Genomic DNA, 16,884 nt, shown 5'->3' with positions numbered 1-16,884 from the left:
GTTATATTTGTTTGGAAAATTCTCATACAGTTTTGGATGAGATTTTATATTTGAAGAAGCTTCTTTACACAAACTGTATCTTGGGTCAGGTATAACACTTTGTATAATTTAGGGAACTTCTGATTATAAATCTGTTACCTTGATAAATAATGTATATTGGTTACAATTGCCAGCATAGTCTTTTCTCCAGGGATATCAGCTAAGTGACTTAACAGAAAGTATAAGTGGTGGGATATTGTTTTAATTTCTAGCATCTTTTAAGAAATTTTTGCAATGTGGTAAATTCTATCTCTGAGTTTTATTCCTGTGGAATCTGGGAATCTGTTTACAGGGTATGAATATCATTGTCCAAAGTGGTGCAATTCAGATGTCTCCATGATGATGGGGTATGGCGAGTAACCATAAGGGCCTGGAGTAAGAAAGCCTGGTGTTTAATCACAGCTCTATACTGATTGCTTGACCTTGGTGAGGTTACATAATTCCTCTATGCTTTAGTATACGTATATATAAAATAATAATAGTGTTAATATTTATCTCACAACATCACTGTGAGAATTAACGAAGAATTTGTGGCTATCCCACATATTCATTGCTTCTCACGTGACAGGCACTCAGTAAGGCTTTGTCATTATTTTAATTTTTAACAATACTAATGGGACCCTGCTCATCCTCCCAAGACAGGAGCCACATATCATGGACCAGTGAATGCTTGATAGCACTCAGATCATTACCCCTTTCTAATTTGGAGCTTTGCTCTTATTGCTTCAACCCATTCCAGTGTCTTTGCTTCCCTGAATTCATTGATGTATATGGTATATGTAAAATGCACAAGTATCTAAAAAGATTTTAGACTTCACCCTCTTATCAGGTCTATTCCATCCCTGAGGTTTTTTATACTAGAGAATAGAGCACACAGCTTCCCATAAGCAAAGTCTAGGTTTTTGTGATTTTATAGATATATTTCTTATTTATAGCGGGAAAGACTTACATATTGAGACATCATGACTTAAATAGGCACAGCATGTGCACGCCAGTTTAGAAGCAACCCAGATTTCTGCGTGTATCTGCTTGCAAGCTGTTTGCTTTTTCCTCTCTCTTCCAACTGGAAGTCACTTATAGTCCCTCTCAGAAGGAATTGCCAGCACAAACAATGCAGATTACAAAATGCGAAAAATCCAAAACAAAAGCACGTGCTCAAATCTCCCAGGTAAATATATTTCACAATTAAATCTTTTCCTTTGCAACTTTCTGTACCAAAGGGGTACAGAATTTTTGCCTGTGGTTCTGAATCTGTATTGTGTGAAGGCAGGGCACTGTGGGAGAGTAGTCCACATTGGTGTGATTCCTGTTCCCTGGAGACTACTTCATGTGTTTATCATTCAAAGCTATTCAAGAAGGAGAACGTTGGGGCTTCCCTGGTGGCGCAGTGGTTGAGAGTCCGCCTGCCGATGCAGGGGATACAGGTTCATGCCCCAGTCCGGGAAGATCCCACATGCCGCGGAGTGGCTGGGCCCGTGAGCCATGGCCGCTGAGCCTGCACATCCGGAGCCTGTGCTCCACAACGGGAGAGGCCACAACAGTGAGAGGCCCGCGTACCGCAAAAAAAAAAAAAAAAAAAAAAAAAAAAGTCAAACAGGAATGTTTGATGGCCTTGAGCTATTTTGTTAAAGGAGTAAATAGTATTGTATGATTCCGTAGTCTTCCCTTCAGTGGATCACTATCTGTGAAAGAAAAGCAAACTATGTGAAGAACAATTGAAGTTTTTATAAAAGTTACATTTTAATAATGGCTCCAGTGTTGTGTGTATGTGTGTGTGTGTGTGTGTGTGTGTGTGTACACCCACAAAGAGAGAGAAAAAAAGAGATTTACTTTTTAAACCACTTTGAGCAGGAAAAGGAAAACAAATGAACAGACAATAACTATACAAATGTCTCTTTCAAACATGGGGGGAAAAAGTTCTACATAAAACCCCAAATCTCTCCTAAATATATAGCTTTTGTTACATGCCACTGCTTTAACCAATTCAATGACCTATTCTCTCTAAATTTTATTCCTCAACTACTAGCTGGCATCATCAATTTTTCCCACAGAGACCTGCCATTAGGAGACTAATGATAATTATCAACAGGACAATATATCTTCAGTGAAATGATTATGTCCAACTTAGTATATCAAATGCCAGGTTGGATCTTTTTCAAGGGAGACATCATTTACCTTAGCATCAAAATTATAGTCACATCTTGACCAACACAGATACAGAAATAAAAATAGAAGGTTGTTAATAATCCCAAAATGAATAGTTCTGATTCTAAAGGCACAATCAACACCAGCAAACTCTCCTGTGGTTTTCTCTTATCTAAGGTACAAATAAAAATCATCTTGGAAAAAAAGATATGGGTATAATAAACTCTCTCTTCCTAATTTTGTGTTTTGGACCAATAGTATTCTTGGATGCCTTCACGTGACCAAATGATCCTCATGTGTCAGACACATAGGAAGAAAGATGAATAATACAACCTAGCAGTTATAAGCAAAAATATTAGAGTTACATATTTCTGTTATTTTTTAATCTGTAGAACTCAATAGCTGACTGATACTGGAAGTTAATTAACCTTACCAAGAATTGGGCTCCTTATCTTTAAAATGGGAATATGAATTCCTAATTCATTTTATAGTATTCAAGAAATAAAACCACATTACATATAGAGTGCCTAGTACATAAATCCAGCAGAAACCCAGCTATAACACCTACCCTCCTACTTTCTCCACACATCCATTCAACTACATCCATGTATGTACTGACAGTGTGCCAAGTAAGAAGGTCTTATTTTAAAAGGTAAGGGAATCCATGTAACCTCATTGCAAGTAGACTTGCTGTAGATATGTTGAGTCTCTCACTTTCAAAGAGCTATGGCGTTGGAGTTATGGCATTGGAAGATTGCTAGAGGGATGTAGTGAAACTTCTTAAGATTGATGTTCAGTCCTGCTAACATTTCTTTAGCACATTGTCTATAACATGTTTAAATTTAACTGTTAATTGATGTTTACCTGGGTATATGTAAGCTTATAGATATCATATACTACCAGACATACAAATGATTCTGAAACGTAACATATTAGGAACTAGAGTTCTTCAGGGAGACTGCCCAGCTTACAACCCTAGTTCCAAAATGTAAAAGCAGTATAACCCTTGGTTATTGTGCTGATGTTCTCTTATCTTTTGTCAAAGGGGGATAACAAGTTTACAGGGTAGAGGTGAGAACTTTAAACTGTATATCTGTAGCACTAAGAATGGGTATATGATGAGAATTCAATAAGTATAAGAAGCTTTTCAAGTTACAGTACTGATTGCTGTTGTGCTTTATGATTGTTTTTTGATATTATTTTTGTGGTTGTTATTTAGTAGAACAAGAACACAGGTTTTAAAATCAATAAAATCAAGATTTAAATCATTTAATCTCTCTCTGAGCTTGAATTTTCACATTTGGGAAATAATAATGTTGACCTTACAAGATTGTTGTGAGACATAAATGAGCTTTTGTATGCAAACTAATTGGCCTGGTTCCTGTCACAATGGAAGCACACACATTTAGATATTTATATTGATCAATTTTTACATTCATATTTATAAAATATCAGATTAATAATAGTATAGATGTTGTATATAAAGTATATTATTTAAATAATGTATGTTTGCTAGATTCTTGAGTTTATCCTTTCCTCTGCAATATTTTGGTTGTTCATTTTGTTTGTTTTCATGGGTGCTTAATGGGCATAATAACTACATAGGAAAGCAAGCAGATCTCAAAAACTAACCTTGATATATATTTCATATTAGAAACTGAACAGAAAAAAGAAAACTTTTTTTTTTAGTCTATTGTCTTCTGTCTGCTTCTATCTCTGTAGAGTCAAGTGCTATTCTTTTCCAAAAGAACACATATCATTGACATCATGATCCAAAACAAATAGCTTTTCTTTTTTTTTTTTTAACAATTTGTTTTTTTTTGTTTGTTTTGTTTTTTTAAATTTTATTTATTTATTTATGGCTGTGTTGGATCTTCGTTTCTGTGTGAGGGCTTCCTCTAGTTGCGGCAAGTGGGGGCCACTCCTCATCATGGTGCGCGGGCCTCTCATTATCGCGGCCTCTCTTGTTGCGGAGCACAGGCTCCAGACGCACAGGCTCAGTAATTGTGGCTCACGGGGCTAGCTGCTCCGCGGCATGTGGGATCTTCCCAGACCAGGGCTCGAACCCATGTCCCCTGCATTGGCAGGCAGATTCTCAACCACTGCACCACCAGGGAAGCCCCAAATAGCTTTTCTTGAACATTAATTGGGAACTTTGCTGGCAAGAAGATTCCAACATCAAAATGGCCTACAGGCAGAGACATTTCTTTTTTTGTTTCTCTGTTCAGCTGTTAAAAATATGGCCTGTCTGATGCATTTGTATCGAGTTTGAAAAAAACTATTTTACAATGAGTTATCTGGCCCTTCAGACAGAGGGATTTAACTGCTAAACCATATTCTATTGACAGAGCATAAGTAATTTAGGACGAAATGAGTACCTACAATGGGTTGAGCTCAATGTTAGCCCTATAAACACAAAGTATATGTGGTTCATGCCCTAAGAAGATTTTAATATAGTGGAAAAGACTAGTATGTCAAATAGAGGCACTAAAAGCAATGAGTTCAAAAAATAAATAAATATACTGTTATTATGGAGTAAAAAGAACATAATGTTTCTTGGGGGTAGGAAGTCTATTTCCAGAGCAGTTGACTACTGAGATTGACTTTGCCTATATCCTTGTTTCTCAGTTGTGCAAAAGGGAAGAAGAACATTGAATTGATGAGAAGCAACATGAATAAAGATTTGAAACCAACATGAAATGACAAGGTAAGTATAGGCACCTATAAACATTGTTAATCGCTTGAACTTAGAGTGTTATAGTAAGAAGAGAAATAGGAGGAATTAAGGCTAAAACAAGAATCAGGCACTTGAACAAAAAGCATCTTTGTTTAAGCTGTGGTGACTAGAAGTCAAGGACAATGTTTAAGCAAAGCAAACAACATATTCATACAGGTTTTTGTTGTAGTTTATTTTAAAGTTACATTTCTCTTTTTAAAAAAAAAAAAAAAGCTTTATTGAATTTTTACATAAATAGAAAAAAGAACGCTAAAACTGATATGTAGCTACGAAAGGCTCCCAATAGCCAAAGCAACCTTGATTAAGAAGAACAAAGCTAGAGGTACCACACTTACTGACTTCAAACTATATTACAAACTACAGTAATCAAAACAGTATGATACTCCATTGTATATTCTTGCCTTCTTTGTCATGGATTAATTGAGCATAGGTGCATGGGTTTATTTCTGGGCTATCTATCCTATTCTATTGATCTATATTTCTGTTTTTGTGCCAGTACCATACTGTTTTGATGACTTCAGCTTTGTTGTACAGTCTGTGAAGTCAGGGGGCTTGACTCCTTCAGCTCCGTTTCTCTTTCTCAAGATTGCTTGGCTATTCGGGGTCTTTTGTGTTTCCATACAAATTTAATTTTTTTTGTTCTAGTTCTGTGAAAAATTCCATTGGTAATTTGATAGAGATTGCACTGAATCTGTAGATTGTCTTGAGTAGTATAGTCATTTTGACAATATTGATTCTTCCAATCCAAGAACATGGTATATCTTTCCATTTGTTTGTGTCATCTTTGATTTCTTTCATCAGCATCTTATTGTTTTCATAGTAAAGGGCTTTGCCTCCTTAGGTAGGTATATTCCTAGTTATTTTATTCTTTTTGTTGCGATGGTAAATGGAATTGTTTCCTTCATTTCTCTTTCTGATATTTTGTTGTTAGTGTATAGGAATGCAACAGATTTCTGTGTATTAATTTTGGATCCTGCAACTTTACTGAATCCATTGATGAGCTCTAGTAGTTTTCTGGTAGTGCCTTTAGAATTTTCTATGTGTAGTATCACATCATCTGCAAACAGTGATAGTTTTACTTCTTCTTTTCCTGGATTTCTTTTATTTCTTTTCTCTGATTGCTGTGACTAGAACTTTCAAAACTCTGCTGGATAAAAGTGGTGAGAGTGTCTTGTTTCTGATCTTAGAGGAAATGCTTTCAGCTTTTCACTGTTGCATATGATGTTAGCTATGAGTTTGTCATTCATGGTCATTATTATGTTGAGGTATGTTCCCCTCTATGCCCACTTGCTGGAGAGTTGGGGTGTTTTTAATCATAAATGAGTGTTGAATAAATGATGCTGGGAAAACTGGACCACTACATGTAAAATAATTGAAGTAGAACATTCTCTAACACCATACACAAAACTAAACTCAAAATGGATTAAAGACCTAAATGTAAGGTCCTAGAGGAAAACGCAGGCAGAACACACTTTGTCATAAATCTCAGCAATATATTTTTAGATCCATCTCCCAGAATAATGGAAATAAAACCAAAAATAAACAAATGGGACCTAATTAAACTTAAAAGCTTTTGCACAGCAAAGGAACCATGAACAAAACAAAAAGACAACCTACAGCATGGGAGAAAGTATTTTCACATGATGTGACCGACAAAGGATTAATCTCCAAAATATACAAACAGCTCATGCAGCTCAATATCAAAACAAACAAACAACCCAATCAAAAAATGTCAGAACACCAAAATAGACATTTCTCCAAAGAAGACATACAGATGGCCAAGAGGCACATGAACAAATGCTCAGCATTGCTAATTAATAGAGAAATGCAAATCAAAACTATAATGAGGTACCACCTCACACCGGTCAAAATGGTCATCATCAAAAAGTCTACAAACAATAAATACTAGAGAGTGCAATGAGAAAAAGGAACCCTCCTACACTGTTGGTGGGAATGTAAATTGGTACAGCAACTATGGAGAACAGTATGGAGATTCCTTAAAAACCTAAAAGTAGAACTACCATATGATCTGGCAGTCCCACTCCTGGGGATATATCCTTAGAAAACCATAATTTGAAAAGATACACGCACCCAACGTTCATTGCAGCACTGTTTACAGTAGTCAAGACATGGAAGCAACCTAAATGTCCACTGACAGATGAATGGATAAAGAAGATGTGGTATATATATGCAATGGAATATTACTCAGCCATAAGAAGAATGAAATTTTGCCATTGGAAGCAACATGGATGGACCTAGAGATTATCAAACTAAGTGAAGTAAGCCAGACAGAGAAAGACAAATATCATATGATATTGCTTATATGTGGAATCTAAAAAAAAATGATACAAATGAACTTATGTACAGAACAGAAATAGACCCAAAGATATAGAAAACAAGCTTATGATTACCAAAAGGCAAGGAGAGGGTGGGATAATTTAGGAGTTTGGGATTAACATATACATACTCTATGTGTAAAATAGATAACCAACAAGGACATACTGTGTAGCACAGGGAACTATACTCAATATTTTGTAATAACCTCTAAGGGAGAAGAATCTGAGAAAGAATATTTATATATATATATACACACACACATATATATATACATACACAAACACACACACACATATATATATATATATCTGAATCACTTTGCTGTACACCTGAAACTACCACAACATTGTAAATCAACTATGCTTCAATAAAAATAAAAATTCAAAAAAGTATGATACTGGCATAAAAACAGATAAATAGACCAATGTTACAGAATACAGAACATAGAAATAAACCAGCACCTTATCAGTCAACTGATCTTCAACAGCGGTGCCAAAACACACAATGGGGAAAGGATAGTCTCTTCAACAAACGGTGTCAGGAAAACTAGATATCTATATGCAGAAGAATGAAGTTGGACCTTTCAAACACCATATACAAAAATCAATGCAAAATGGATTAAATAATTAAACATAAGATATGAAAGCACAAAACTCCTAGAAGAAAACGTAGGAAAAATTTTTCTTAACATCATTCTTGGCAATAATTTTTTAGATATGACACCAAGAGCATAGGCAACAAAAGTAAAAATGGACAAGTAGGATTATATCAAACTAAAAAGCTGCTGAGAGAAAAAAACCCAAATCTACAAAAATGAAAAGACAGGGACTTCCCTGGTTGTGCAGTGGTTAAGAATCCACCTGCCAATGCAGGGGACATGGATTCAATCCCTGGTCCAGGAAGATCCCACATGCAGCGGAGCAACTAAGCCCGTGCACCACAACTACTGAGCCTGCATTCTAGAGCCCGCGAGCCACAACTACTGAAGCCCGTGCACCTAGAGCCCGTGCTCTGCAAAAAGAGAAGCCACCGCAATGAGAAGCCCATGCACCACAACGAAGGGTAGCCCCCACTCACCGCAACTAGAGAAAAGCTCATGCACAGCAACGAAGACCCAAAACAGCCATAAATAAATAAATAAATTTATTAAAAAATGAAAAAGCAACCTATGAAATGGGAACAAATATTTGCAAACTATATATCCAATGAGGGGTTCATATCCAAAATATATAAGGAACTCATACAACTGAATACCAAAAATACAAATAACCTGATTAAAAATGGGCAAAGAAATTAAATAGACACTTTCAAATGACTATGAAAAAGTGCTTAACATCTCTACTCATGAGGAAAGTACAAATCAAAACCACAATGAGTGGGCTTCCCTGGTGGTGCAGTGGTTGAGAGTCCGCCTGCCGATGCAGGAGACACGGGTTCGTGCCCCGGTCCCGGGAGGATCCCACATGCCGCGGGGCGACTGGGCCCGTGAGCCATGGCCACTGAGCCTGCACATCTGGAGCCTGTGCTCTGCAACAGGAGAGGCCACAACAGTGAGAGGCCTGCGTACCGCAAAAAAAAAAAAAGAAGAAGTCACAACAGATTATAAATTGAAAAAAAGATTATAAGTACCACATAATGCAGAAGAATAACATATTTTTAATTAATTAACTTATTGAAACACTTCCATGATACTTTTTGTTCACTAAATTATTTGGCTGCAATCTTATGGTGGTTTTAGATTATTACATTTTATAGAGTGAATAGAATGTTAATTTCAGTCTTCTAGCAAGGATTGTTTATTTTTATTCACTTTTCTTGAATTACAAAGTATATTCTTGATAGGGTAAAAACTATGATTTGACTAGGCTTCAGTAGAACTAAATCCATTTTTTAAAAAGTTGCACGTGTGTTGGTTGGAGGAATATTCCGCCAAGCTTTAAATTCGAAATCTTTTCTTTTCCTCTTTTATCACATGCTGGTGCTGGGGGATATAGCATGCATTTACATCATGATACCGCCTATCAGTGATATAAACCTTTGGAAATCCCTTTACTGAGACAGCTAGCAATAACTACCACATACAGAGCAACTGAACCACATAAGCAGATTCTGCTAAATCTACATAGTCCCCCAGCACAGTTTCTAGTTAGCTGGATCCCAAAATATCCACAGGACACCTCAACTCTAACCCAAGGGAGAAGTGAGACAATGGTGGGGATTGGGAAGGAAAGAAACAATGGTCTTAGCCTAATTTCTATATATAAGGGAGGTATTCTAGAAGAGATGTATGTTTCGTAGGTCTTGAAGTTTTCATCATATGAGTGAAGGCTTCTTTAAGATAAAGAATATAAAATTATGAATGCAAAGGTGACTACTTGAAGTTAAAATGTCTTACTTTGTAAATTTTATAAAAATATGACCATGTGACTACTGCATTGCCCTCTCTGTAGATAATGGGCACATGCAGATGAAGAGCGCTAAAATATAAGCTTCATTCCCTTTTTGGTAAATGTGTCTGTGCTTAGTACACGGACTTCTCTCAGCAAACATGATTCAGTCATGTCTCTCCAAGGCATTGGATAATACATTAGTGGAGACATCCTAGGGTTACAGTATGGCTGGTATGTTGCCGTTCAGAGGAGAGGGGTGTGTTGAATCATGGTACTGACTTAAATCCTAAATAGTACTAGATTCTAGACTATGCTGAAGGGAAAATAGAAAGCATAATTATTATCATGCATCTCATAGCAAACTTTTATTGACTGTACACTATGCACCAGACACTGTGTCAAGTGCTTGCATGCAGTATGTTATTGGTTGTTTATAAGAGGATATGTATCTGCAGTTCCATTGTATAGGCAAGAATGCTGACATAGACAAATTAAGTAAACTGCACCAAGGACAAGCTGGAGGGGAACTGGCATTTTTACTGTGGAGATCTGATTCCAATATTGGCATGTTTAGCCACTATATTGTGCTCCTTATGGTTTGTTTGTTTGTTTTACCAATCCTCAGTGCATTGAAGGAGAATATACTCATCTCTCCCCATGATATAGAGGGAAGAACCTAAGACTTAAAATGAAGCCAAATTAAATTTAAATCTCCTTTAAATATTATTAGTTGAATGAACCAATTACTTTGTTGTTGTCATTGTGGTTTTTTTGTTTCTCATCTGTAGAATGAGTATCTTCAAGTACCTTCTTTATGACACTTCTTTTGAAGAATGATCCAGATAATGCAGGAGACAACTTTTAGCTCACTGGACAAGTTATGTTTCTGAGTTTCAGCTTCTTTTCATAGTAGCTGTTTGGCCTTAAGCAATTCCATTTTTCTTACCTGCACAATGGGATTCCGTTATTGATTTCCACTGAGGAGAGGATAAAATGCAAAGCAAAGGTTAAAGAGGTGTGCCAATTCTAAAGCATAATGCAAAATGTGTGTGACTAATACTTCCCACTGTCTTCTCTAGAAACCATAATTATTACCATATTTTAATTTGATAGAACATATGGCTATTAATTTACAGGTATAAGATATTTGAAAAATCTTGAGCCTGTGTCTATCATTGAGGAAGGCAAGGAGTTAAAAGGAAGTTTGGCTGTTCAGTCAATCTAAACTTAATTATTGATGACACAAGTTGTTTCTGATTTGGATGTTCCGTTCCCATTGGATGCGACCATAGAGACTAGGTAAACTACCAGGTCACTTTTTCTGTAATTTTTTCTTTCACAAAGACAGAATGTGCCTGAAGTTCAGAAATAAAATTTTAAAGAGTAGGCAATAAAATAAGTACAACACAGTTGTTTATACAGTAATGTAACTGCATTTCAGACATTTTCTCCAGATTACCCCTTTCTTCTTTATAATGAAGATGACATTTTCTTTGGTAGTGCTTTTAAAATGTAGACCATAAAAGCCAAAAAAATAAAAAACAAGAATGGGAATTCTTAAAACAGTGCATTCAAGTGCATTATATTAATCACATTACATGTCTTTACTGCACCTCATTTATTCAATTCATATGTCTTCCCCCGACCTCAATTTACTGTGAAAGCAGTGCCTCTCCCTCCACTTTAATTTGGACCCAGCCCAAATGAAACCATGAAAAAAGGCAGATATGAAAAAAGATAGATGTGGTTTATTATGCTGAGACAGGAAGTAAAAGGACCTCTCAAAGCTTCCAACTGAGGACATGACATTTTCAGAAGAGTCAAAGGAAAAAAAATTGCAGAGTCACCTTTTCCATTTTTCCACCCATTTAATGTTGGTGCAGTCATAGCTGGTTACAAGAAAAGGCACGGGAAAGTCACACTAGGGAACACTAATTCACTTTGGGTGATTATCAGAAAGCAGTAATGGGGACGTTTCCAAAATGCCAGTTAACACAAGATATTGTCGTGGTAAGATTAATGAGCCTAGGGGAGAAATACCCTTCAAGGAGGCTGACAGTTGCCAAGCGCTCTGACATTTCACCATGTGGCCACAGTCTCTTAAAGTCCTTCATACGCTTGTACTCCACTGTAAGATCAGAAAGGCAAATGAAGACAAGAGCAGAAGTTCATTCTCCTTACGAATTCAGGTTTTTCCTAGTCTAGCTTATGGGTCTCTAATTGCTGCTGTCAGTAACGCTCGGCCTTCTTGCTGATCTTTTGTCCGTCAAGCTCCTCAGGAATGGTTTTCAGCTCTGCGGAAGCAGGAGATTTCAAAACAACAGAGCCTCTCTCCAGCTAAGCACCTTTATCAAGTCTAATGCAGCTTCTAGTTTTCTTCCTACTGCCGCAAGTGTTTAACCTGACTTAATTTTTTTCCAAGCTTACTTATCTGTCCTTTGGCCATTCACTCTTGCATCATCCTTTCCTGCCCTTCCAAACTTGGCATCAGATCAGAATACAGTCTCTTACCTCTTCTTTCCTGTGCTCGTCTAGACAGACAAGCTTATGTATCTTTTTCTCTTTCCTTCCTTCCTTCCTTCCTTCCTTCCTTACCCCCTTCCTCCCTCCCTCCCTCTCTCTCTCTCTGATTAATAAGGGAAAGTATTATAGATACTGTCAAAACTATAATATGACGAAGTGACAAGTATTTCAGAATTATATAAAATTATCACAGTTCTTGTCCCCAGACTGTGATTTCTAACTGCCCTCAGAAATAATAAATGGATATTTCTTTTGACACATGTTCTTAATTTTTTTTTTCCCCGTGCTCTGGTCTAACTACATATTTCTCTAGCCTACAATCTAAACACCATGGCGTTTTAATAACCCTTAAAATGAATGTGTTTCATGCAAACAAGCAGCTTGGCACAGAACAAGGTGCTTCCTTATTCAAGTGGTCCATTTGCATAAGTGTTGAGCACTGCAGCTTAGATTTCTTTCACCATTCATTCCACCACAGAATGACTCTCATCACTCTCCTTTCATCAATTTTCCTCAATTAAGGAAAACTTTCAGGATCTTCAAACTGGTGACTTGGTAGGTCAGCAACTGGAGTATTGCTAGAAGTTGATATCCAAGTCCCTTTTCCCCCAGTTCTAGTGACAGTGTTCCTTCCACCTCTCTCCCTCCATCTTTCTAATTCTGCCTTCTGCTAGAAGGACTATCCTTTGCCCTTTGAGGTTTCCACTCCCCACAGTATTTTACCCCCAGTATAGAAAGTACCCTGTTTCCCTGGAGCTATACACTCTGTGAAATCTCTTTGGATGATTTGGTATCCTTCTCAACTCCTTCCTGTATGTCTCTTTCCTTTGCTTGTATGGAATGTAGACTTGTCTGCACAAGTGGCTCCAGTTCAGATATAGGCATTTTTGTCATTACAGAAAAAACAATTTTCATGCACACGAAGATCTCTGGAATGGGGAAGTGAATACCTCTAAGGACCTATTTTCAGGATCCTCCAACATTGTTATTTGTTAGCACCCCCCTCAGCCCTAACCCCTCAGGGATTACATCTAAGTGTGTCTGTGCCTGCAGGTTCTGCTTTACTCTACGGCTCAGTGAATACCAGAACTGGGACAATAATAATAATAATTGGAATTTTTAAAAAATATATTACTCATGTCAGATACTACTAATGCTTTAAAATATTATATCTTTTAATTCCTCTTTTAATTCATCATAGATGAGAAAACTGAGGCTCAGAATTTTGTTAATCTACCCAAGGTGGCAAGTGAATGAAGTGACAGAGCCAGCTTTCAAATTAAGTCTTTCTAATTCTTAAGGTCCTTGTTCTTAACCTTAATGTCAAAGCTGTATTAGAAATGCTTGCCCCACTGCAATGAGGTCTTAAAGGAGAGACCTACATTTTGAACCTACACCTAAAGGGCACTGGGAAAAATATTACTACTGAATGCCCATCAACTAAAGCAGGGCCTGGAACATTGCAGATGCTCCATACATATTTATTGGGTAAATGAAATCTAAGGTAGTCTAATAAAAAAATTGCATTGGAAACAAATGTCGGAAACTTTTAATCTGCTAATGTTTCTCTTAATCCCTTAACAATCAAGTGGTCTCTAGACCAGTATCATGGCTTTTCCTAAAACAAGTTTGTTAGGAATGCAGACTCTGGGGTCTCACCCCAGAAGCAGGAAATCCACATCTGCATTTTAATAAGATCCTCTGGTGATTTGTATGCAAATTAAAGTTGGAGAAGGACTGGCCTAATCTTGGTCATAGTACCTGGAGGCAGAATGTCTGTGAATGTCCCCTTATCTACATTAAAAAATATATGTGTGTGTGTGTGTGTGTGTGTGTGTGTGTGTGTGTATACATATATATATATATTTTTTCCTCTGCTAATTGAGCAGACTCTCTGCGATAAAGACACTGCCATCCAGGACTAGCACCCACATCACAGTCCTTTGTAAATAAAGGTATAGCTGAAAAAGGAGTGTTGTCTTCCTCTGTTCGGTAGAAAATTAGATGTCTGTTCTTTTCGAGGTTTAGGAACTAATCTGCAGTCCTGCCAGGACAGTATTGGAGAACTGTATCATGACAAAGGGTAAACGCTGCATCAACAAGTGATTTCTCTGCCAGTTTTACTCCCTCTCCTCTGCCCCACCAGTAACAAAAAGGGCATTTGCACATACATGTGAGTGATTAGGTATGTTGGAAGAGGAAGGAACTGGTGTAACAAGAAACAAGAAATCTCTCTCTCATGCTGTATGAGGTCTTCAGAAAAATTCTCATGAAAAATAAAGAGCCATATAACCAATAAATCTAATATTCTGCTATCTATGTGGCCCCTCTTTTTGTTTATTTATATTACCTGAGAAATTGAGAGGAAATTGGTAAAGAATGTGTGTTTGTTGGTGGGGGTGGTCTTTTGTTAGTTTTCTAATTACATAACTCATAAGCTTAAAAAAAATAATTACTTAAGATGCATTCAGTATCCACACTTTTAAGAAAACAAGTAACAATCATTTCATTCAGAGTCATCAGTAGAATACACAAAGCTAGTGCGATCTTGGGCTGAAGCAAAAGTAGAGAACATTTTCTGTATTAGTGCTCAATTGATAACATCCATAAAATAATATTGCTAGACCTGAAATGTTGAATTCAGTTCTGGCTGTAATACTTTAAAAATATGGGGAAATTGGAATTCGTTTAGTGATGAGGTATCAAGATGACGAAGGTGAAACTGAGAAATGATGGAAGGAACTGAGAATATTTCAGAAGAAGACAGATTCTAAGAGAGATGTTTATCTGGCATATACTATGTAGTGATTAGAGATCCTATGAGTGACCTCACTGTACAGAAAGGCAGTCTGTGGTTGAAAGACATTTGTCTGCAGTAGTTAGAACTACCCTAGAAAGTTTTTGCTACAGAAAATTTCAATGAGAGACTAAACAAATAAGAAGAAGCATACTGCAATACTGGACAGAGGGATGGGCAGGAATTTAATCTCATTCATTTTTTTAATATAAATTTATTTATTTGTTTATTTTTGGCTGAGTTGGGTCTTTGTTGCTGCACGTGGGCTTTCTCTAGTTGCGGCGAGCGGGGGCTACTCTTTGTTGCGGTGCGCGGGCTTCTCATTATGGTGGCTTCTCTTGTTGTGAAGCATGGGCTGTAGGCGTGCAGGCTTCAGTAGTTGTGGCTCGTGGGCTCTAAAGCACAGGCTCAGTAGTTGTGGCGCACAGGCTTAGCTGCTCCATGGCATGTGAGATCTTCCCGGACCAGGGCTCGAACACGTGTGCCCTGCATTGGCAGGCGGATTCTTAACCACTGTGCCACCAGGGAAGCCCCTCATTCATTTTTATATCCAGGGCTTGTTATTTAGTCAGTGGATGGGCATGAATTGTATAAATGGAAACCTGTTATTTCTTGCCTCAACTGGCCCTTGTGTTTGACCCTCCAGTGTCAGTCCTCCCACAAATCTCAGAGATGACCAGAGATAGACTAGTCCTTAGATTTTGCTAATGGATTCAGATGCTTTAACATTTCATCTAGAGGTATACTGTTTCTCAAGTTCAATAATTATATTACACCACCATGATTTTCACCATGCCTGCATAAAGTCTCTACTTATTTTCCTTTAACCTGACTCCCTTTTTAATGTAAATAAACGTATCTTAAAAGGAAACTTTATAAAACTATGGAAGAGAAATTAACAAGTGTTAATAAAGTGTTAAAGACATGTTAATGTAAAACTGGAGACTTCTTTATTAATATAATTAGAATACGTGAGAAAGAAAGAAAAAGGATGTAACTTTCTCAGCTATTTGATGGCATTTAGTTCTAGTATCCAACCCCCATCTAAAATCATTTTGAGTGTCACTTATACTTTTGGTGAAATAGTCTAAGTCTAGGGCGGTATGTTTTTAATACCCATGGAACTGAAATCGTTGGATGTGGGATCTAGTGCAGAAAAAAATATTTTGTTGTGACTTATATTCTGTAGCCTTTCCCTTTCACACCAAACTCCTTTGGTGTTGTCCTTGGCCTGCTTTGGGCATCCATTTGTTCCATGTCCTTTATTGTAGTTTTTGACTTGAACTGATGACTTTTTTTTTCCATTAGCACTTCCATTATGAAAGCCGCTGACCTATTAATTTGTTTGTGTTGCAGCTTTTATATCCCAGAGTCCCCAACATTTCATTCCACCTAAGCCACACTATTGATGACAGAGATCCTAAGATTCTTCTTTTTTTTTAATTCCTCCACACTGTCCCTTGCAGTTGAAGCACAGAATCTTAACCACTGGACTGCCAGGGAAGTCCCCTAAGATTCAACTTTTAATACTTACCTGCTTTCTCTAGATAAACTCTGACTAGTTACTGGCAATAGAAGTTTTGATTAGGATAGCATTAGAGGTGAATCTGTTCTACACAATCCAGACCTATTATTGAAAGTGTAAATTTCATCCTCGTGTTAGCCTTCTTTTTTGAGTCATGTGCTGTGGGTGTGAGAAAAAGGCAAAATGATTAATGGCGGGGTCTTGCGTGCAGAGAGGGATTGATTTTTTGTGCTGAACATTCTGATGACAAATGCTAAATCTGACGTGTCTGTGATTTTACCCCATTACAGCTGGAATTCTGCAACTTCCAGGGGCTGTGGGATATTACATAATGAACATAGGCTTTTGAATCTGACTGAGTATGAATTTAAACTCCCAACTAATTAACTAT

General features: G+C 37.2%; 1 long non-coding RNA gene across 2 annotated transcripts in view; it reads left to right on the top strand.

Annotated features, from left to right (window-relative positions):
- Window positions 1–16,884, top strand: part of LOC309795675 — a 796,478-nt gene that overhangs the window by 721,027 nt on the left and 58,567 nt on the right. For both annotated transcript variants that reach the window (XR_014292311.1, XR_014292312.1), the window contains one exon: window positions 4,813–4,891. This is a non-coding gene — a long non-coding RNA (uncharacterized lncRNA). The remainder of the gene's footprint in view (window positions 1–4,812; window positions 4,892–16,884) is intronic.

Source organism: Mesoplodon mirus (assembly GCF_964341445.2).
Source record: "Mesoplodon mirus genome assembly, chromosome: 19".
Taxonomy (NCBI): Eukaryota; Metazoa; Chordata; class Mammalia; order Artiodactyla; family Ziphiidae; genus Mesoplodon; species Mesoplodon mirus.
Note: the sequence above shows the minus strand (reverse complement) of the source record. Positions and strands in the feature narration are given on the sequence as shown.